At 39.7% G+C, this 23,816-nt stretch overlaps 1 protein-coding gene across 5 annotated transcripts in view; it reads right to left on the bottom strand.

The window, feature by feature from the left end:
• LOC146796291 (5-beta-cholestane-3-alpha,7-alpha-diol 12-alpha-hydroxylase-like) overlaps window positions 1-23,816 on the bottom strand; it is a 94,848-nt gene that overhangs the window by 47,875 nt on the left and 23,157 nt on the right. The window contains exons 2-3 of one of the 5 annotated variants that reach the window (XM_085628800.1): window positions 14,671-14,799; window positions 9,437-9,559 (exon numbers count right to left, since the gene is read on the bottom strand). The exons of 1 other annotated variant lie outside the window; for it this stretch is intronic. The gene's annotated coding sequence lies outside the window, so the exon portion shown is untranslated. The remainder of the gene's footprint in view (window positions 1-9,436; window positions 9,560-14,670; window positions 14,800-23,816) is intronic. 3 more of the 5 variants (XM_085628799.1, XM_085628801.1, XM_085628802.1) reach the window with 3 other exon arrangements.

Here is a 23,816-nt window from a genome sequence, read left to right as displayed (position 1 = left end):
CATCTTGAGAACATGTGTCTCTATGAAGTGCTGCAGAACTACATTTTTTCACGGAAAGCCACAGAAGACATCAATAATGGAAAATATAAAGTCATTGGTGAAGAAGGATGTTTGGTGAAGCAAACAAAAGGAAGTTTGATTAATCACAGGAAGCTCAGTTGTGATACAACTGAGAAAAAGGAATTTTACTACTTGGCACTTTTACAGCTGTTTAAACCATGGCGTTCAGAGGACGAACTACTGGGAGAATTTCACAGCTATGAAGATTCATTTAATGCGTATAAAGAAACAATTCAATGCAGTACTTTCACGAATTACGTGCAAATGTTAAATGAAGAAATAGAACAGGAAAGTACAATTGCAGCTGAAGTAGCTAGAGACAGTTCTCAAGACAGCCAAAGTTCTGGAACACTCAGTCAAGATCCCCTAGGACAACCTATTGTAGAAAATGAAGCTGCAATAGCCATGACTGAAGTAGAAACAGCTATGAATCAAGCACAGGAAGATTCAATAGACTTACTAAATCTGGAACAACAACTGAATGAAGAACAAAAACAAATTTATGAAGAAGTCACCAAAAAAATTGATCATGGATTACTACATGAAAATAAAGAGTGCTCATGCACATCATTTGAACCAATCAGGATGTATGTGAGTGGACAAGCTGGAACTGGAAACAGTTTCTTAATAAAAGTCATCAGAAGCTACCTACAGCAAAAAACAGCTTCCACTTTGTCTTGTGTTGTAACTGCTCCAACTGGGTTAGCAGCCTATAACATAAAAGGAATTACCTTACATCATTTGCTAATGTTACCAGTGGAGCATGAGAACCAAATACAATATCACAAGCTAACAGGAGAAGCATGCTTCGAAGTTTCAAGAGTGTTGAAGAAGATGCAAGTTCTCATTATTGATGAGGTGAGCATGGTATCAAACTTAATGCTTGCCTTTGTGCATTTAAGAATGCAACAAATTCTAAAAAGAGACTATAACGTGTTATTTAGAGGAAAACACGTCAACGTTTTTGGGGATCTTTTACAGCTCACTCCAGTAAAAGGACAACCCGTGTTTAATACTGTGACACATGAAGACACGAAGAAGTCATTAGGAAGCATTGGTAATGCGAATATTTGGTCGTTCTTTGAGTACAAAGAACTCACTACCAATATGAGGCAAGCAAACGATGAAGATTATGCAAGTATTCTGAAAGATATTAGAATTGGACTTCTCACAGAAGATGGCAAAAAAGCATTACAGAGTCGGATGCTACATAATTTATTTCCAAAGGAAACAATAGTTGCAGAGAAAATATTCAAGAACATTGCTGAAAAAAATACTGTAATCTGCTTAATGCCAACACTACGCGAATGCTCAATATTCAATGAGGAACTTTTGAAATTGGAAAAAGAAGAGATTAAGAAAATGGAAGCAGTGGACAAAATTCAGCATGAAGGAATTACTATTACATTAACAGGCAAACTGAAAAATAAATTGGATTCACTAGAGAAGAACATTTCAAAAACAGCTGGATTAGAAAAAAATCTATATGTTTGCATGAATTGTCGAGTGATTTTAAGGAGAAATTTGGATGTAGAAAAAGGTTTAGTAAATGGAGCTATGGGTAAAGTTGTGGGTTATGAGAAGTACCAGAAAAAAGATGGAATTTAATTTAAAAAAATAAAATTTGACCAGATTGAAGAGGTTAAAGACATTAGTCGTTGTTCAGTTCGTTTTTTGCTAGTGAAAGACTTGTATGTACGTAGGAAGCAGTTTCCATTTTCTCTAGCATATGCTGTAACTATTCACAAGTCTCAAGGATTAACTGTAGATAGTGCTTTTGTAAACATTGGTTCTACTGTATTCAAAGAAGGTATGGCATAGGTTGCTTTGTCATGAGTGAAAACATTATCTGGTTTATTTATGATAGACTTTGATGACTCAAAAGTTAGTGCTGATGCAAACTGTGTAAAGGAGTATAATAGATTAAGAACAACCTATGCTCCTCATTTATGTCAGTATCCTGTGATTGAAAAACATGTTGTTTCTCAGAAAAGGAGAATTGAGAATATCTGTAATGAGGATGTACAGAAGAGAAAACAAAAGGAGAGTGAAGTGATTGTAAGCAAAAAGAAAAAGGACAGTGTTCAAGAGGTTGTTGGTTGTCATTTTGAAAATAGCTCTGGTGTCAACTGCTACGCAAATGTAGTGCTGAATGTTGTATTTTATCTTGAAAATTTGCAAGAGCAGATAAAAGTAAATCATGGAAAAAGATTCTGTTCTCTGCTGAGTCTCCTTTATGAGAAGCTCAGTAATGATAAAACTAAAATAGAAAGTGCTTCTGATGTTAGAAATCTTTTAGATGTACGTTCAGGATCTACGCAGTTTAAAGAAAATGTTCAGCAAGATGCACAGGAATTCTTAATATATATGCTGACGGTACTTGAAGATGAAGGAGTACAAGTAGAAAACTTATTTGGTGTCTCTTATAAATGGGAACATTGCTGTGAAAACTGTATGAACACATGCAGTAGTAAAGTTGATTCTGAAAGGTTCATATATTTACCATTACCACAAAGTAAATCAGTGACTTTTAGTAAATTAGTTAAAGATGCCAATCACAACATGGAATGTTCTGAATGCAAATCTGACATGTTTTCCACGTTATTTTTACAGAAATACGGTCAGTATGTAATTTTAATGATGCAACGTTGTAGAGCTGATGGTTCAAAATTGGATACTTTAATAAAGAAGTTTATAGGACAACAATTATCAATTTCTGGAAAAACTTTTGTTACAGTTGCAATAATTTTTCATGAAGGACCTACTGTAACTTCTGGACATTACACAGTTTATCTTAAATGTGAAAAAGGCTGGACACTGTGTAATGATTCCCAATTGATTTTCAAGCAACGTTTGCCTTATGATTTACCCAATTCTTACTTAATTTTTCTGAAACCTAAATTTTAAAAACTAAATACTGCATCTGAAGAAAGCATTTTTTGAAATTTTAAAGGATTATAATTGAAGATTTCACTTAAAAGGGATTTTGAAATTACTATTTGGCCTAAAGGAAAAGTAATAAAAACAAATGTGGACTTCTTTGACAGATATTATTTTGGCATATGTGCTTTTGCAACAATGTTTAAAGATGGAATATCTACAAAATGTTTATTCATCTAGAAAGGTATTTGTAATATATATGTAATATTTCTATCAAAGTATATTTTAGTGTGGATAGTTTTGGGGCTTTTTTAAACAATCTTTCAGATTGTTTTTTTTTTGCCCGCTGTTAAATGATGAATACAATTGTTTTCACTATTTTAAGTGAAAATTAAAAAATTCTGAAAACAGCAAAAAAAGGGCAAAAAATTGCTTTGTAAAATATGTAAAAATATGTACTGCTTTATAAAATGTATGATTGAATATTAATACTTTTTTTCTTTTTTTTCAGAACTTGAAAGAAAAATTAAAAAATGAAATTCTGTTTCCTTGCAAATTAGTAAAAATGTTTTTTATCAAAATAAGTTATTTTAAAAATAAGATAAGTTAAAAATATTTGTATTTCTTAATCCTTCCTTTTCATGATTCCTTTTCTTCCCCTCTCTTTGTTCATTAAAATAAAAAAATAAAAAAAATTTAAAAAACCTCCTCGGGTGCGCGCAGCGTGCGCGCACCCCAAAAAAATTTTTTAAAAAAAAATCCCCAAAAAATATTTATGGGTTTAGTTTTTAGGTGGCTCTGAAAAGAGCCCTTGAGTTAATGTAGGGAAACAGGAAGAGAAAAACGAAAAAAAGAAAAAACATCTATGGCCTAGTGCACTGATGCGCATCAAATTTTCGCTGAAGGAGATCAAGACTGGTCTCCCCCACAGAAATAAGACTACCGCAATCAGTGCACCGTGTAGACAACCTCGCCAAACAAGGTGGACCAACAAGAGGGGTAGAAAAAGGTGAAGGCACCATCGCAGTAGAAGTGCTTGCCTGAGCTGCCGAAGATGTGCTCGGCTGAGCTGCTGCAGATGTCGTCGGCTGAGCAGGTGGAGGGTTTGCTCCAGAAGCTCGACGAAAAGTCACTGGATGCATTGCCTCAACATGCCTCGTCATTGTGTGTATGCTAAAAGAATACTTCTTGTTAGCATTCCCACGTGATAAGACTTTTTGACACAATACACAAGTAACTTTCGGTGCATTCACTTTTTTTTGTCCCTCAGGGAAAGTAAAAAACTGCCATATAAAGCTGTCTTTCTGCTTCCTGTTCCTCTGTCTCTCAAGAGTGTCCTGTTCACTCTCTGAAGATGGTTGCTGCTCAGCCATTGTCTCTCAACAACAGAATAGCTCCTTCTCCAAGGGAATCAGAACTAATAATGAAGAAAGTGGGAGTGGTGTTTGAAGAATCTGGAACTGAAAGTACTTCAAACCAATCAAAAGTGATTATTGTTGATCACATGACTTGCCATGAGGGGATTGGGTGTGGTGTTGAAACAATCAGAAACTGAAAGTAATGAAAACCAATTAGAAGTGTTGTTTTATTATGAACATAACCCGAGGTGCGCGCACGGAGCAAGCTCAGAGCGCGCACGGTGTAATTACGCATGCGCAAACGCGTACGCGCGAATGCGCATACATGGTATGCGCGTACGTAACGCGCATACGTAGCACACGCGTATACGCGAATGACAGCGCGCGTACTCTACGCGTATACGGAAGTGTACCGCGTGGAGCACGTACGACGCACGCACGCATGCGTATGGACGCATGCGTACGTACGCATGCGTACACACGCGTATGTACGCATACGTACTGGGTGCGCGCTCCGAGCGTGAAATAAAACGTATGTATGCGTACGTAAATAACGTAAAACGGAATTCATAAAAAACTTACGCAAACGTACTAGGTGCGCGCTCTGAGCGCGCACCCTAAGAATTAATATAAAAAAAAAAATGGACATAACTTAATAGAAAATATTAACTATGCTGTTCAACTTTATCCTAATTGAATTTTTTTTTAAAAATGAGCCAAAAAAAATTAAAGGATAAAGATAATATATAAATGAATACATAGGAAAAAATTTTTCAAAAAAAATATTTAAAAAATATAAATAAAAATACATAACTTAGCATTTAAAAAACCTTGCAAATTCACTGAAAAAACCATAGGTTTCACACACGTTATAGTTAGGAATTAGCATTTAAAAAACCTTGCAAATTCACTGAAAAAACCATAGGTTTCACAAATGTTTTAGTTAGCTGCACATTTCACTCGTACAAAACCAATGAAATTCCCCCGTTATAGTTAGTTCAGCTAACTATAACTCGCGCGCCCGCAATCCACTGCTGATGACGTCACATATTACATCACTCATGACATGGTCAGTGACATCACTCATGACATCACTGATGACATCTCAAATAACATCAGTGATGACGTCATCCATAAGAAAAATTACCACATCTTCTCACACCCTAATATAACCTTTGATACAACAAAACAAAATTAAGAGTTCCATTGTCAATACCATTCCAATATCTACTTATTAACTCTAAGGTCTACATACACCTCCACTCATTCACCTGTACAGTCACTCATACTTACAGTCACTCCATACAAGACTAGCACATGCTTTTATACATCTATATACTCAGTCACACACTATCAATCATCCATAGAGGTACTTTCACACCTAGTCAGTCATGCAAATAATCACACTCCCATTTACTTACCTATGCGGTTATACACACTCAAGTTAACTTACTCATAAAAATAGTACCACATTCTTATGCTCTAATAGAATCATAGATACAAGCACACACTCATCCATACAGTCACTCTCACAATCACAGACTCTCGCATCTACCCACTTATATACTCTTACACACATATATACTGCCTTTCACATATGTAGTTAGTCACAAATGTACCAGTGAAATATACATTCAAAAACTAACACACCCATACATACACTCAGTCAACCATACAGTCCACCACAGATCCACTCTTAAAACCATGAACCCACAGAATCACCCACTCACATATCTAGTCACAGAGTCACACACACCCTACCCACACAAACACTCAGACACCCATACAGATACTCAGACAACCAAACAATAACCCATATAGACACTCATATAGCTATTCACAAAACCCTGCCACCACTTACACACCAATACACAGACACATGAAAAAATTCATACAGTTTAGTAACTAGTATGCATTAAGATACATTTAATGACTCACTTATAGAGTCAATTAAGCAAAATGTAATATATCCATTCACTCACTTTTACAACCACTTATTGTTCAACAGAGCTTTCCCTATATATATTAAACATATTAAAATTATTCAGAAACACATAGTCAATTGAAGAAGTCATCAATGATGTCATCAGTGATGTTATTTGAGATGTCATCAGTGATGTCATGAGTGATGTCACTGACCATGTCATGAGTGATGTAATATGTGACGTCATCAGCAGTGGATTGCGGGCGCGCGAGTTATAGTTAGCTGAACTAACTATAACGGGGGAATTTCATTGGTTTTGTACGAGTGAAATGTGCAGCTAACTATAACGTGTGAAACCTATGGTTTTTTTAGTGAATTTGCAAGGTTTTTTAAATGCTAATTCCTAACTATAACGTGTGTGAAACCTATGGTTTTTTCAGTGAATATATATATATTCAACACAAAAACATCTGAGAACAATAATGATCAGTATTTTCAATGCTCCACAGATGATTAATCTTCTCATTCATTTATTTCATGATGTTTTTATTCTTGTTTCTTTTTAGAAGTCAAAAGTTCACAAAGTAGAATCACAGAAATTGCCAGTAGAATCACAGAAATTGGCAAGATTAATCATCTGTGGAGCATTGAAAATACTGATCATTATTGTTCTCAGATGTTTTTGTGTTGAATGTTTTGAATAACACTGGTGGGGACCAGTGTCTGAGACTATAAGCGCCGGGCAATTTACCTGTTACCCAACCCTCTTTCTGCATATATATATTTATATTCGCTTAAAAAACCATAGGTTTCACACACGTTATAGTTAGGAATTAGCATTTAAAAAACCTTGCAAATTCACTTTAAAAACCATAGGTTTCACACATGTTATAGTTAGCTGGACATTTCACTCGTAAAAAACCATTGAAATTCCCCCGTTATAGTTAGTTCAGATAACTATAACTCGTGCGACCGCAATCCACTGCTGATGACGTCATATATTACATCACTCATGACATGGTCAGTGACATCACTCATGACATCACTGATGACATCATCCTTGTGATAGAGTGGCGGTCGCGCGAGTTATAGTTATCTGAACTAACTATAACGGGGGAATTTCAATGGTTTTTTACGAGTGAAATGTCCAGCTAACTATAACATGTGTGAAAGCTATGGTTTTTAAAGTGAATTTGCAAGGTTTTTAAATGCTAATTCCTAACTATAACGTGTGTGAAACCTATGGTTTTTTAAGTGAATTTGTAAGGTTTTTTAAATGCTAATTTATGTATGTAATATTATATTTTTTATATATTTATTTTACAATAAACTACCTATGTATATAGTTATAGATTGACTGTATCCTGTAATATGGAATGGCTCAGCTCTTTTTTTTGAATTTGGATAAAGTTCATAGGTTTCACACATGTTATAGTTAGCTGGACATTTCACTCGTGAAAAACCATTGAAATTCCCCCGTTATAGTTAGTGCAGGCAACTATAACTCACGCGACCGCAATCCTCTGCTGATGACGTCAGATATTACATCACTGTATTTAGACACTTAGTTACCCATGTCTTCTTCCATTAATTTTTAGCTATACATATATTACAAATATTTTTTTTCAGATAGACACATATGTCATCAGTGATGTAATATCTGATGTCATCAGCAGAGGATTGCGGTCGCGTGAGTTATAGTTGCTTGCACTAACTATAACGGGGGAATTTCAATGGTTTTTCACGAGTGAAATGTCCAGCTAACTATAACATGTGTGAAACCTATGGTTTTTAAAGTGAATTTTCAAGGTTTTTTAAATGCTAATTTCTAACTATAACGTGTGTGAAACCTATGGTTTTTTCAGTGAATTTGTACGGTTTTTTAAATGCTAAGTTATGTATATATTTTTTTTTTTAAAGGTTTTTCACCGTGCGCGTACCGTACGCGCACGGTGCGCAGTTCGCGGAATTTTTCCGTTTCTACCGTACGCGCACACTACGCGTACACCGCGATTTTTCGCAAAAAAATTTAAGGAAATTTTGGCCCTTGGGGGTTCTTCTGGGACCCCCTGACAAAGGCTAGGGGGTCAGGAACTGTCCACCCTGCCCACTTTTCACGTTCTCCACCTTTGTTTTTCACCCCCTCAGACTGCGAGAGACAAAATGGCGGCCGACACTTCCTGGTTTCGACTGATTCGAATGTTTACTAAGATCTAACAACCAATCAGAATCGCGCTCGCGCACGGCAGTGTGCGCGTACGGTAAGTTTTACCGTACGCGCACGGTGCGCGCTTATAGATATATATATGCTTTTAAATGCTATTTTCTCCGGAAATACTGAACAGATTTACACCAGACCTGCAAAAGGCACATCCCTGACCTGAGGACTACCTCTCTGCCAAATTTCAAGTAATTCTGTTCAGCCGTTCGGGCTGTAGCTTGGACTAAAGGTCCTATGGAAAAATGCATGGGGAAAACGTGTTTTGGGATCCCCCTTTTTCTCAGCCCCCGCTTGACGAATCACCCTGAGACATTCAGGGAAGGAGCGGAGCGGAGCGCCCCACCTATTTAGAAAATTTCGCGAGGATTCGTCAATCGGCGCCAAAGTTATTCCAAATAGAATGTTGCGGATTTCCTATGGAAACACGATCCTAACTATAACTATCTACTGGCGACCGCCAGTAGATAATATATATATATATATATATATGCAACACCATACACTTCTCCTCCAGGAAGTATACACGGACACCAAGGATATTTGCAGTTATCAAAATTGGTTTAATGGACTGCACAAACAACGCGTTTCAGCTTTCGCCTTGTTCACGTTACAATGACGTTTTTTTTTTTGTGTAAAGTTAAATACAGTTCATGAGCACAAAATAAACAAAATAGACAACAGACTCTTAGCACCAGAGAATGTGTAGAATGGCAAATTGGTAAACTTGGCGGCCATCTTAGCCTAGTGCAGAAGAACAATCAAAGGGTATCAATTCCCCAGTAGCATTTCAAAAATTACACTTCGTGCATATAAGTTAGTACCAAAATGTGTATAAATATACAAACTAAATGAACATATCCACTGCCGAATTGCATTAGAATAGCGATTGAAAACGCATTGTCATGTTAAAAATATAACATACAGACGTGTATTCAGCCCAAGTGGGCGTACTTCCATAAATGTTTTCTAATGAAATAATAAGCATTCACAAACTTGTGTAACTTAGTAAAGGATATGCCAACAATCACGCCCCAGTGGGCATACTGAAAGAGTAAATTGAAGCTTGAGATATACAACGAAGTTCTGCAGTACCACAGCATAATTCAATACCATTCTCTGAAAACGAAATAAAATAAAATTTAGTACAGTACAAAAAGGAGAACCACAGTAAACACATGATCGCAACTCCATATGCTATTTGTGTAAGTGTACAGAAAGTTCTTCGCTAGAATTCAATCCTCTACGGAACATTGTATCGAAATCTACGATGTATCTAGATTCCAATTGTCTCAGATGGAGCAATCTATTGCCCCCGCGTACAGTGTCAGTCACAGCATCAATCACCACCATTTTTAGCAACGCTTCATTCTGTGCATGTTGTTCAAAAAAATGTCGGGCAACAGGATATTGTTTGTTGTTATGGCGTAAAGCCCTTATGTGTTCTAACACTCTCTTTTTGGCGCGATGAATGGTGCTGCCAATATATGCCTTGTTGCATGGACAGGTTAACGCGTAAACACAGTACATTGTATTGCAAGTTAAAGCTTTTTTGATAATGAACTTGCTATTCATGCTGGAAAATTGTACCTCCATACAATCCACGCTGTTTTTGCAAGCCTTACAGTTTTTGCAACAACGAAATCCTGGTCTACCAACAATCTTAGAAGATGTTAAACTCGATATTACATTGGGACTTAGCTCATCTCTAAGAGAATTGCTTCTCTTATATGTAATTTGTGGATGGCTGGTCAGATGTTTTTTGAGATTGTTGTCTGTTAGTAAGACATGCCAGTGTTTATCTAGACGTAACTCATGCGCACGTCCTGAGTATGTGGTAATGAAGCGAAGACTCTCTGTTTCTGATGTCCGTGGTCTAGGATGCAGCAAATCATTGCGTGCAACTTTATCCACTTTGTTACATGCTTCATTGATAGTATTGGAGTTATAACCCCTCTCTTTGAAGCGTTGTATCATCACATTTTTCTCGCTCTCATAACCACTGTCAGTGCTACAGTTGCGCTTAGCACGCAGTAATTCCCCATATGGAATACTGTGTACTAGCTTGCGTGGGTGTGAGCTGGAGGCACTTAAAATGCTGTTACCAGCAGTCTTTTTACGGTACAGCTGTGTGTGCATAGATTGATCCCTAATCTCCACTGTGACGTCGAGAAATTCTACAGAAGTTCTACTGACATGTTCTGTGAACACCAGGTTATATGGATTGTCATTCAATGTGTTCACAAATGCTGTAGCAGAGTTTAAATCACCATTCCAAATTAAAAAGATGTCGTCAATGTACCGGAGCACAAAAACAATCATTCCCACAATGAACACAGCCTTGCACCATGGTGAAAGGGTGCCTGCATTTTGAGCACCAGCGCAAGGAAAGAGGACAGGAAGGCACCCTATCTGATAGAGAAGGCCAATTACTGCCCTTTTCTTCTGCCATAGGGCAACGCAGCAGGAAGGCTTGTGGCGCTGCTCTTTGGCCCTTGCTAATAGCTTCTGGTTTTTTGTTTCCTGTGTGCACAGCTGTGATTTTGAGCCCTAGGTCAGCTGGCACCTAGACAAACCTGTACCTTTTTAAAAACTAGACAACCAGGAGAGCCCAGGGGTGCATGACCTGCGTGGCTCTAACCCAGAAGCCCTTGCAAACGTCAAACTTTGTTAAGAAACACACATTTTCATCACATACGAAAGATATGAAATATGCAGGAAGCCACAGGTTACCTATCACCCAGAGATACTACACTTCTCCCAATAAGAACAGTACCCTCGTTGTGTGGGTGGCCCAAGAGAAAACTAAAAAAAAAAAAGGCCCTAAATCGCTATGTTGAGAGATAAAAAATAGGGGTAGATGCTGTATTTGGTGCTGTGGCGCCCCCCATGCAGACCTACAAACCATAGACATTTTTTAAAACTAGACAAACAAGGGAATCTGGGGTGGTGTGCCTTGCACGGATCCCACAAGGTTTTCTTCCCCACTGATCTGCAAACCTCAAACTTTGATTGAACACACACTTTCCTTCCTTTTCTGTGATGGAAATGTCTGGAATCTGCAGGAATCCACAAAATTCGTACCATTCTGCATTACTCCACTTGTGCTTGTAAAAACGCTGCCTCACTGGTGTGGCTGGGCATAGTGCCTGCTACAGGAATGGCTGAAACCAAGGTCAATAGGGGCCCTCACCAGGAGACTCCCATTGACCTTGGTTTGATTTGTTTCTGTCACGGGCTCTAGGCCTAGCCACACAATTGAGGTTCCATTTTTACCGGGATATTTGGGGGAATGCAGAGTGGAAGAAAGTTTGTGGTTTCCTGCAGATTCCGGAACTGTCCATTACAGAGGTGTGAGGAAAATGTGTTTTTTAGGTCACATTTTGAGGTTTGCAGTGAATTCTGGGTCAAAAAACCTGGTAAGAACCATGCAAGTTAGACCACCCTGGATACCCCTAGGTGTCTAGTTTAAAATGTTTTACAGATTGGCTAGGTTTAGGTGCCGACTGAGCTAGTGTCCAAAATCTACAGGTTATTGTTGAAGTGAGATATTGGGCTATGTATCTCCAAGCGTAGTAACCAATAGAGCCCTGTACTACAATTGGCGAGATGTGTAGATTCTCTCTGCGCCGAGATGCGTAAAATGTCTTGAATAATTCATATCGCCGCAGAGATCAGCTTATCCGTATGGCATATAACGCATGGAGCTACAAAGCCCAATATCTCCATACAACAATAACCAACAAGTGTTCTGATCGAACCACTCATTAAAGGGTCTTTGTTGTTCATGTGAATTCTATGTCCTGAAAATATTATAAATGGATAACATAAAAGACTGAAAAATCGACGTATCCACTCATTTTGCTAAAGAAGTTTTGTGATTAGGAAATGGGTTTTAGTACACTGGTGACAAGGAAAAACTATTTCACTTGATTGTGGTTTTCTGTCAGCTATGTATATGAGATATATGTGTACCCTTAAATTTCTATTTCTGATCATAAATTTAAACAAAAGGAATACACCCAGATTTTTTACTTCATTTATTTTTTAGATTTATTCATTATGAAATCTTTAGATTTATGTTGAATTTTTTTTAATGCTATTATCAGGGCATTTAAGAGCAATGTTGAAGTGAATGAAATTGTTAAACAAAATCCTTTGTAGGCACTCTAACTCGAAAATTTCTATTACCCAAGCCCAGCAAGGGTATACTGGGTTGCCCAATCTTTGTTAATGGTAGAAAGATGGCATCTTCTGCTCTTAGCCCTATGTGCCTGCATCCTGTCTCCAATACACATCTGGGGTGAGTGACAGACAAACTTTGTGCATTCCTTCTAGACAGCCACACACCAAGGGAGCTTAGGTGTGGCTGAGTGGCCATCCAAATACTGATGGGCTATCCTGGGCAGGATAGGAGGGAGGAGCTGACACTTACCCCTGAATAGCCTGTGTTCTGTCCCCACAGAAAGAACTGCATATCCCCTGTAGTTAGTCTGGAGCTGGGAGGGAGGACATCTGTGCACTTTAAAGCCACGCTTTTAAGTCACCACCACTTCAAAGACACAGCTAGGTATGGGTACTGGGTCCCTGGCCCCATTAAATCAGTCTCTACTGGACCTGTGAAGAAATATGCCTGGAGGAAGGACTGCTGTGCTGCTACAAGGATTGCCATTCTGCTGGACTGATGTTGTGTAAGAACTGCTTTTTTGCTGTGTTGCCCTGTTACCTGCCACCCTCTGCCTGGCTGAGAAAGGACGGGACTATCTTGCTTGAACCCAGAGTGATCTCCAAGGGCGTGCTGGCTTGCCTCCTGTTTTAGGACTCAGGGATATCAAAGTCTTACACTCTGCTACTTTGCCTGGTCCATTTTAAGTGGATCCAGGCGCTGGCTCCAGTGGGACTGACGCATCCTATTCTGCATGAGCAAAATCAACGCATCGACGCTGTTGCGGGAACAGAACCGGCGCATCACACTTGGAACCAACGCATCGCCATCAAAAACAATGCATTGGAACTTTGCATCGCAAGCACTGCAGACAGAGACGATCAACGCATCCCCTTGACTGCGTGGAGAAACCTGGCGCATCGGCTTCGGAACTGGCGCTTCCTCTTTGGAACCAGCGCAACACCATTGTTGCGTGGAGAAAATTGATGCATCACCTCGACTGCAGGATTGACACCGACACATCACTCAGCTGCAAATGGCATCTTGCTGTTGCAACCAGGATCAAGGTACTTTTGTTCAATGGGGTATGTGTGGCTCCTGTTCCTTGTCGTAGCTCAATTGCGGTCAGCCTAAACTCTAGACTTTGCCCCGGTCCAGTGCGACCAGATAACCCCATAGGAGCTCATTACTTCTAAGTGCTATTTTTCACTATTAATCTTTAAAAAATCCTGTCTTGACTTCTATTTATTGTGTTTTTGTTGTTTTGGTCCTGTTTTATTTATAAAATCATAAGCTGGTGTGAAGTCTTTTTGTGGTGTTTTCACTGTGTTACAGTTTGAAGTGTTGCACAAATACTTTACACGTTTCCTCTTAAGTGAAGCCGGCCTGCTCTGTGTCAAGCTACTAGAGTGTGAGCACAGGTTAATTTATGGAATGCATCTGAGTTACCCTGACAAGGACTGTGGTTCCTGCTTGGACAGGGAGCCTACCTCTGCCAACCAAAAATCAAATTTTTAACAGAGCTCTTCTCTTTTCATCTATTGGCCTCTCCATATTTACAAATAGAGGTCCATTTCTGAAGACCGATAACAACATCTTCAACAGATTAATCTTTAGCTGGCTCTCTCATCCCAACATAATATCTTTATATAATGGTGCTCACTAGTGGAAGATAATGCTGATATAATTTTAGTATGCAAATATCATACTCATGTAACAATCTCTGGTCAGTAGCACTTAACTCAAATTTTCTAAGACCACCCAGGCTATGCTACAATAAAGAATACTTGTGTTCTGCCCTTAAATTCTTACATTTGTGCCACAATCCCTTGCATAATTTGCAAACATTTTCTTCCACTTCTGCCATTTAATTACAGGTTCACCTGGACTACATAGAAAAATGGTGGAGGAGTGATGTTCTGCATGTCGCCCTATTCCTTTGTAAGTATAGAAAAATGACACTCAATGCCCACTGTGCAAACCCCACAACGACAGCAACAATTGACCACACCATATAGATATAAGAAGTGGTAACCATCACCACCTCCACTCTATTCAAATTTACCTTCAAATGAGTCCTTTCAACATATATTGAGCATATACATAATTTCTTCCAGTGAGTCTTAATTACGTCAGTTAATGTTCAGGTGTGCCTATCACCAATCATGACGGGCTCCATGTTATCTTGTCACACCTGTTGGAAATTACTTGAGTTAGTATTATATTCAGGTGTGCATATCGCTGATGCAGACAGTCACTCTAACACTTTATTACCATATAGTTCTGCTCCGCTCGACTTCTATCTCCTTGCATCCCTAGTAGTCAATTGAAAGCCCTCCCAAACTGTTAAAATAGCTGCCATGTGTTTTCATGGTCTTTTTCTTAAGGAAGTAGAGCTTGCTTTATCAACTTGACAAAAATGGCAACCATTCGTCGTTATGCACAGATTCAGGAAATAGAGGGTGTTCTCCAACGCACTCCTCACTTTCGACAGACACACAGTCCTTAAAATCGATGCAGTGGAGCGAAGGTATGTTCCACTGAGCACCAATCACCCAATGGAGGTCCAAAGCTCCTATAAGACTGCTCACCAGCCACACTGGAGTGGACCACACCTCACTGCAAGTCGGGATGACTTTCCTCTCTTCACACGACTACGAAATCCACTAGCAAGGTAAGAACTGATTTCAGAGTGGGTCCCTTATGAAATACGATGTTGAGGTGCATTCTTCCATGAATAGTGCATCCCATCCTCATCGCCAAAACATGTGGTGTTCACCACAAACAAATGGACAGACAACCTCAGGGGGTTTATGCTGAAGCAGGTCCTTATTGCACCTCATCCATTAGGCACTCTCAAGTCAACTGTCACCATTAGAATCCTACAGGAACTGTCAGTCTTCTTTAAGGGCTGAGATATGGTGGACACTCTATGCTGTCAACATATTGACAACCGACCTTGCCCAAGGGGAGGAATGACACAATGCCCATTAAGGCCTCCCCACCTTCTTGGCTACCCATCTTTGAGTCCCCCTGTTAGAATTGGGGGTCTCTAGTTGGCAGTTACTTGCACCCTGTCCAAGTAGGGACCCTTCCTTCTAGTGAGGATAAGAGAGTTACACACCAAAAATAACTGCTCACCCCCTTGGAAGCTTGATACGAGACAGGGTTGTGTCATTGCACCACTTTTATTTTCATTGTACATAAATGGAATCGATAAAACCCTTCAGAATTTAAACACAGATGCCCCGAAAATAGGTGCCTGACCAACTCTGCTGCCTCTGTATGCAGACGATGCAGTTCTAATCTCGAGAACTGCAAATGGATTACAAGATCTAATTGAAGCTTTCGTCTCATACATGGAGCTAAGGGATTTAAAATTAAACTTTTCCAAAACGTTCATGATGCGAACCAAGGTAGGGCTAAGTGAAAGTCTCATTTCATTAGAAACTATAAGCTAACAGAAGTCAAGAATGTTTCCTACTTAGGTATCTAATTTTCCTTAAACAGTAATTGGGTTCACCATTTAGACCAGTCTAGACTTAAATTTCTCAGAACCATAGAGGCAATCTTTAGATTTTGTAATAAGATAGGTAGTAAACCCATTCACGATATGCTTAAAATCTATGGTAGTAAATGCCTATCGTTAGCAACCTATGACTCTTAAGTATGTGGCAACGCCAATCCCAATGCATTGCAATTGTGTGAAAATTATTTTATCTGTCGTATGCTGGCCATACCGAGATCGACGTCAACTTTTCTCTTGCATAAAGAATTGTATGCACCATATGTCACCGACTTAATCTAAGTAAGAGCGTTGTGCTCATGGCACAACATTGGGTGCAAGGAGGGCCCAAAGTTTAGTAGGGATATTATAAAGGATTGTCTAGCTCTAGAACACAGTAATAAAACACCTTGGCTAACATACATGGACAACCTACTAAAGAAAATCGATAAAGACCTATCGGCAAAAAATCCTACAGATATCCTGCAATTTAGCAAAAATTATATTAAAAAATTGTACATGGCGAAACTATGCCAGGATAGAGCTAGGAGAGAGGCAGGGAAAACAAGCGTACTAAGATACATGGCCAATACTGAGTTGACTGGTCTACCAAACTACCTGGTTAAAGTTACGAATACCCAAGACAGATTTTATCTGACAAGACTGCATCTGAGTACAGTTCATGAACTGGTGGCTTTCCCAAAACTTGAAAAATGGCAAAAAATAGCACACAAATGCCCATGTGATGGGAAAGCAAACCAGAACATGATGTATTTGATGCTGTTTTGTAGGTTTCATCAAGATATCAGAAAAAAAATTAGGGCCAATTTTTATTGTACAGAAATTATTTTTTTTTATAAAGAAGCTACGAATATCATCTGTACCCTTGATAATGAATTAGCCTGTTGTGTTGTTGTTGGTTTTATAAGCCGGGCCATACAAAGAAGAAAATCCCTTACATTTTTAGACCGATTAGTGTATGAAACTGAATGAAGGATGACTCCTGGGCGAAAAGTAATAATGTTAATTGGGACAATCAGGCGATGTGTACGGATGAAGATTGAAATGTAATATTATGATGTTTTAAATGTAATATATAATATCGAAAATAAGATTTTAACTGTTTGTACTTTTATGAATCGAAAAAAAGATTTGAATAAAGCTAAATGAAGATGAAGAAGACACAAGCAGTCAGGCTTATCTCTGTGGTAATGTGTAAAGCATTTGCACATAACACACAGTAACTCAGTGAAACACTACAAATGGACAGAACACCAGTTTAGAAAAAAGTATCTTTATCTAAATGTGGGAAATGATCACATTATTCATGCTGGCCCAGGCCCAACGGCCCTTAAAAAAATGTTTGAAGCTAGTTCTCATGTATTTGTTTATGCTTTAAACGTTGTCTGAAATATTCCAAATGCTCCATTGCTGCTGCAACTCCTGAACTTTGGCAGCCTCCTGGCAATAGATGACTTTGTCCTTGAAGGTTGTTTTCAAATTAGCAGGCTCTAACAGAAAGTCTGTCATGCCAGCCTTCGTGATTGATGGTATAAGTCAGCAAAGGTGCTATTGAGCTGCTTGATATATAAGCTGTCCCAGAATATAGTTTGCTACATGTATTAATAGAGCACTTGGATGTTGACTAACTAGAGCATTACTGGTCTGGTGAAAAGGAAATCAATGTGTTCTTTCCACTTGCATTCTATGTCCCAGTCATTAAATTGGGGAAATGTTTGTTTAACCCCTTCCCCGCTCATGACGGAATCATTCCGTCATGAGCCACGGTTGCCGTGTGCTCATGACGGAACGGTTCCGTCATGACACGACCGTTGGCGGCCGCTCTGCCTACGCGGCGCTGTTTCCCCGCCTGTGCGGGGGGACAACGCAAATGGGCGGAGTCATGACGGAACCGTTCCGTCATGAGCACAGCTCAACCGTGGCTCATGATGGAGCGGCTCCGTCATGAGCACAGGCCCACCGCGCTGCCCCCCTGCCCCCCCCAGCACTGCAGCGGAATGTCCGCAGCAGCGAAGGGGTTAAGGAGATGCTCGACATAAGCTCTATGATCATTTTCTTCATTACCCTTCGGTATGCCAAGAACTCGCAAGTTATTGCTATGCATCCTGTCCTCTAAATCTTCCATATTCAGAGTTTTAGTCTTTATTTTAGTCTCCTGTAGTTGTATATGTAGAGATATTTTATATATTTTCATTTTGTGAATGTTATTTTAATTTTATTGAGTATCATGAATACCACAAAAAGGATAAATATCGTACAAGTTGAAAGAATATGAAAAACTGTGAAATGAACATTACACATAATATAATGAATATGACTGGTGTTGAAATGAACATGACACACGCTAAAATGAATGACTCATATTGAAATTAACACTGCACTCTTCAAAACAACTATATCACTCATGATCATTAATATGAGTCCTGTTGAGATTAATATGGCACATGTTTAAATGAATATGACATTTTCTGAAATGTGCATGACACGTATTAGAATGATTGTTACCTACAGTAAAATTAATTTAACATGAGTTGAAATGACTATGGGTGCATTCATAGGAAACTGAAGCAGCTCAAAATTAGTTTTCCATGTGTCGTAATGAATATGAGATAGATTGAAAATATATGAAACACTTTCAAATAGCTAAGACAAATGCTAAAATATATTTGATCTATGCTTAAATGAATAGGTCATGTGTTGAAATTAATATGAACTGTGTTGAAATAAAAATGACATATATTGAATTGATTATAATATATATTAATATAAATATCACCCATTTTCAGAGAAATATGACACTCAGTAAAATCCATATGGATTATGGTGATATGATATGTGGTGAAATGAATGTGGCATGCATTGAAAGTAAGTAAAAATAACTTTACATGCCTTAAAATGTGTATGACCAACACAGAAATGAATATAACAACATTTTCTGAAATTAATATGGCTTGCACTAGAAAGAATATGACAAATTCTGAAGTGAATATAACATACCTTTAAATGAATATGACAAGGTTTAAATGAATAGCACACACGTTGAAATGAATATGGCACCTATTGAAATGAATATAACCAAGTCAAAATTAACCTGTTTGTGGTTGGCTTTTAGGACGGCTAACCAGTGCTAAAGTGCTTGTGCTCCCTCCTGTTAAACATGGTAAAATTGGCTTTCACCAAAATTTCACATTTAATTTACATATACGTCCTAGTAAAGTGGCACTACATGTACCCGGGGCCTGAAAATTAAATGCTACTAGTAGGCCTGCAACATCTATTGGGCCACCTACTTAAGTCACTTGTTAAAACAGGTCTCAGGCCTGCCATAGCAGCCTTTTAAACTGCCAGGTCAACCTGGCAAAATGAACCTTTTGCCAAGCACAAAACATTTTTTTTTAATAAATATGTCCTCCTTTTGGTAGGCCATAAACAGCACATAGGGCAGGGTGCATTGTAATTAAAAAAGTTGGATATGTAGTTTTAAGTTTGCACGTATCCTGGTAGTGAAAAACTCACAACTGCAAGGACTACCTTTCCCAAATGATAACATTGGGTTACCTTATTACATTTAATAAGTGATAACTTTTGGTTAAGAACAGGCTGAAATGTCATGTTTGGTGTCTAAGAATTTGTAGTTCAAAACCCTCTTTAATGGTAAAATCAGATTTTAAGTCCCAATTCTGAAAATATCACTTTTAGGAAGTTGCAATTTTCTTGTTCGTACTATTTTGTACCTGCAGCCTGTTTCCTGGATCCCTGACTCAGTGGAGTTGGCAATTGGCCTTTCTATATGACCCCAGACAGTCACACAAAAGTGAGACTGGGTGTTGGCAGGATAGGTCATCCTGACAGGATGAGATTGGTATAGCTGTGCACAGCCCCACTTGCACTTCAAAGAAGAAGTAGCCTCAGCCCCCACATAAAGAACTTCACATTAGCCTTTTGTACTCCCAGACATCTTGGAATCAGGTCAGGGAGGAAGATAATTCAAACACCATCTCTGAGGGGGGACTCTAGAAGTTTCTTCCTCTTCAAAGCTGGCAGAGGGTATAAAATTAGCATCCTTAGACCTACTCCTCAGTACCCTCCTGGACCTATGGATACTACAGAAGGTGAACCACTCTGCTGCTTGATGCCTGCCCTGCTGTTTGAGGAGGAAGACTAGGCCTGCTTCCTTCATCCCAAGCTACTTGAAGGGATTCCAAGGGTCAGCTGATTGATATCCTGTTCTCGTTACAGGGACATATTAAGCTCTAGAGGCCTCCCTGCAAGTGACCAGCTGACCTGTTGCACTGTACAAGCCTGGACCTGCCAGAGCCCTGCTGAAGTGAGTGTCTGATCGCCAAGAGGTGCCTTCTAGGTCCTGGGCCCTTGGTTTGTTTATCAGTTGAGCTCCTCCTGGAAAAAAGGAAAAATCCTGAAGTTTTTGGCTCTTTGTGTCTGCAAATGGGCCCGCATGACCAGATGACCCCTAGTAGTGCTTTGCACTTTTAGGCGCTATATCTACTTCTTTGAAATTGCATATCTTTGGTTCTACCAATTGGATTTTTTCACTTTGGTGTCCAATAATCTAAAACATTTTACTCTATTTTCCTAAGTTGATGTGGGCTTTTTATTGTGTTGTGTTTTCACTTTATTACTGTTTGTGTGCTGCATAAATACCGTCACGCCAAGTACCACTCATCTCAAATCCAGGTTTCACGGGAGCATAGATTAGCCATCCACTCACCTTCAGACTAAGCCTCCACACCCGGAAGGACACGAGTGCGGGCGATTAGTCTTTAGGGGAGAGGGGGAAAGGGAGGTGTAGAGAGGGTACACCTTTCTGCTGCACAAATGAGTTCCTGACCTTGATTGCCAGTCTACACCTCAACAGGAGGCAACACCTTAATAAAAATAGAAAGACAGTATGTCATACTCATGTTCAAGCAGGGCATATAATACACAATACACGCTACTCTGGGTCCTTGTGATTATATACTCATCATTCTAATAACTCAATTAAAAGTTAGAAGAAACTCTCGGGTTTGCAGATTAGTAGGCACAATGCACAACAGAATTAGATACAATGCAATGTTTCCAGTCTTGTGTATACAAATCATTAGGTTAGCAGGAAAGTCTCTGGTTATCAGTCTTTAGCACACAAATCTTAAGGTTAGCAGAAAATCTCTGATGAGCAATCTGTTCACTAGATTAGTAACATAGACGTTCACTTGCTGCTCAGCAGTGCTATCAAAAGCATTAGTAGCATCACACAGTTTTCTAATCCTTTGGCAAATCTATTACTGCATAGATTGTGTTGCTTCTATTTGTTCTGCACCTATTTCTTAGTGTAGGCTGAAGTGTGGGTTAATTACAACTGCCAATGTATTTTGCGCTATTTTCACGGTACAGTGCACTGGCCTTTGTTTTGGTTGTTCTAGGTGCTATTGAGCACAAGCGATAGTTGTGTTTTTTCTACTCACTGTTTCTTTTCTTTTTGCCACTTTTTCTGTAGATGTCGGGCTGTTATGCAGTGGAAGCCGGACAGGATCAGGAGTTGTGCAGCAGGAGCCAGACGAGAGCAGGACTCATACAGTGGGAGCCAGACGAGAGCAGGAGTCATACAGTGGGAACCAGACGAGAGCAGGAGTCATACAGTGGGAGCCAGACGAGAGCAGGAGTCGAACAGCAGTAACCGGATGAGAGCAGGATTTCCTAAGCTAAATCGGGCGGGAAACAGAATCATGAGAACAGGAGCAAGAACCTCCTCCAGGTAGTCTCGATGAAGCCAAGCAACTCGGGAGGCACAGGGCGTTGTGTGTATAGGCTGCACCCTAAGATAGCCACTGAGTAGAGTTGAGATCTCGGTGCAGGAAGCGGGGGCTGAGTTTTACTGGTTGGCAACTTCTTCCAAATAAAGATCTTATACCCCTGCATGATTGGCACAGTGTGAATGTTGTCTCACGGAATCCTCTGCGACCACTGTTGGTTGATCCGCAAGGTGGAGGGTGGCCGTGCAAGGGGGTCGGTAAGTGACTACCTAACTAGTTTTAGTGTGTTTTTTAGGGTCAGGAACATAATATGACAACTAGCCACTGGGGCAGTTCGGAAGATGTAGTGTGCAAACCATGCAGTGTACGAGTCGTGTCAAATACTTTACACATTGCCTCTAAGTGCTTTTGTTCCTAGCTATAGGAAGATTAAGCACTGATTAATTTAGAAACTTTTGTCAGGTTCACCCTGACATGGATTGTGGCTGCTGCTTGAGAAGGGCTCACACACACTCAACCAGGAACCCAATTTCTCACAATAGTGCTCAGTGCTTGGACCCTTACTTGTGTTTGTGCAGTGCCAGTCAGAAATTTTGTGTAACACTAAATTCCCTTAATAAATAATTTGATAGCAGATTTAGCCTCCTTTTAAATTCTCCATTATTGCTTTTCTCAAATTTGCTCCCATTCTAACTAACTCTCTGGGCCTGTGACTCTACCTGCAAGCTTGGAGTTTGAGCTCAACAATCTGGAAACCTACACTGCAACTAAGCTCAGAGGATTCTGCAAGGAGAAGGGCATCCAGAAAATAGGAGCCCCAGGAAGCAGGAGGAACTGGGCCCAGCCTCTGAGCTGCGCCCCAGAGGACAAGGGCAGCTCACCCCCATGTGATGAGCCCCTAGTCAGGGCAGGGAGCAATGTATTGTGTCTCTTTCTGAAGAGCTGGAGGACAAAAGAACTGAGAGGGAGTTCCGGCTGCAGCTTGCCAAATTAAAATTGGAGGCAGCTATGCCGGAGGCTGCTGCCAAGATGATGGCAGAGGAGGACACCTGCGCGCTTGAGGAAAAGATGCTGGCAATTGAAGAAAGGAGAACGGCTCATGAGATGAGTCTTAAGGAGTTGGACATCAAAGCCAAGCAAGGAGAGTCCAGCAACAATGGTGGCAGTGTACATTCAGTGTCCACTGGAGAGGTGAGAGTCTGCATAACACAAGACCTGGTACCCAGATATGTGGTGGGGGATGACACAGATAAATGGTTTTCTGCCTATGAGGTAGCCCTTAGAATGCACAGGGTTTCAGAGGAGTTAAGAAGCAAGCTTGTGGAAACACATGCCCAAAGTGGGGAGGGACAGCCTTCTTACACTAGAGTTGGGAGGCCAAATTAAGTATGCTCTTATAAAAGCCATTTTGCTTGCCAGGTTTGGGCTGACCACTGAAAAGTACAGCTTCAGATTCAGTGACATCCAGAAACTGCCAAACCAGTCTTGGGTGGTGGATTACTTAAACTTTTACGGCAAAGCACTGAGTGGTTGGGTGAGAGACAGCAAGGTGGATGATTTGACTGGGCTGTAAAATCTAATTTTGAGGAAGCAAATGCTCTGTACCTGATTTACAGAGCTGCACTAACACCTAGTAGATAGCAAGATCACTTACCACATGCAGGTTCCCCATGAGCAGAGTGAGGGGGATGTCAAAGATGACAGATGAGTCTCAGAATAATGTGAGAGGAAAGAGTTCCCATGCCCCTTCTGAAAAATAGGGGAGAGTTTCTAGTGGGTCGTGGCCCAGTATGCCTAGAGATTAAAAGAATATGAGAAGAATTGTGGTTAAAGGACTACTGGGGGAGGTATTAACAGTAGCCAAACAGATCAAGCACATGATACTTTGTGTGGAAGAAATAAAACAAGATGATGCGGAAAAGCCTAAAGTGA

This window comes from Triturus cristatus, chromosome 10 (genome assembly GCF_964204655.1).
Source record: "Triturus cristatus chromosome 10, aTriCri1.1, whole genome shotgun sequence".
NCBI lineage: Eukaryota > Metazoa > Chordata > Amphibia > Caudata > Salamandridae > Triturus > Triturus cristatus.
Note: the sequence above shows the minus strand (reverse complement) of the source record. Positions and strands in the feature narration are given on the sequence as shown.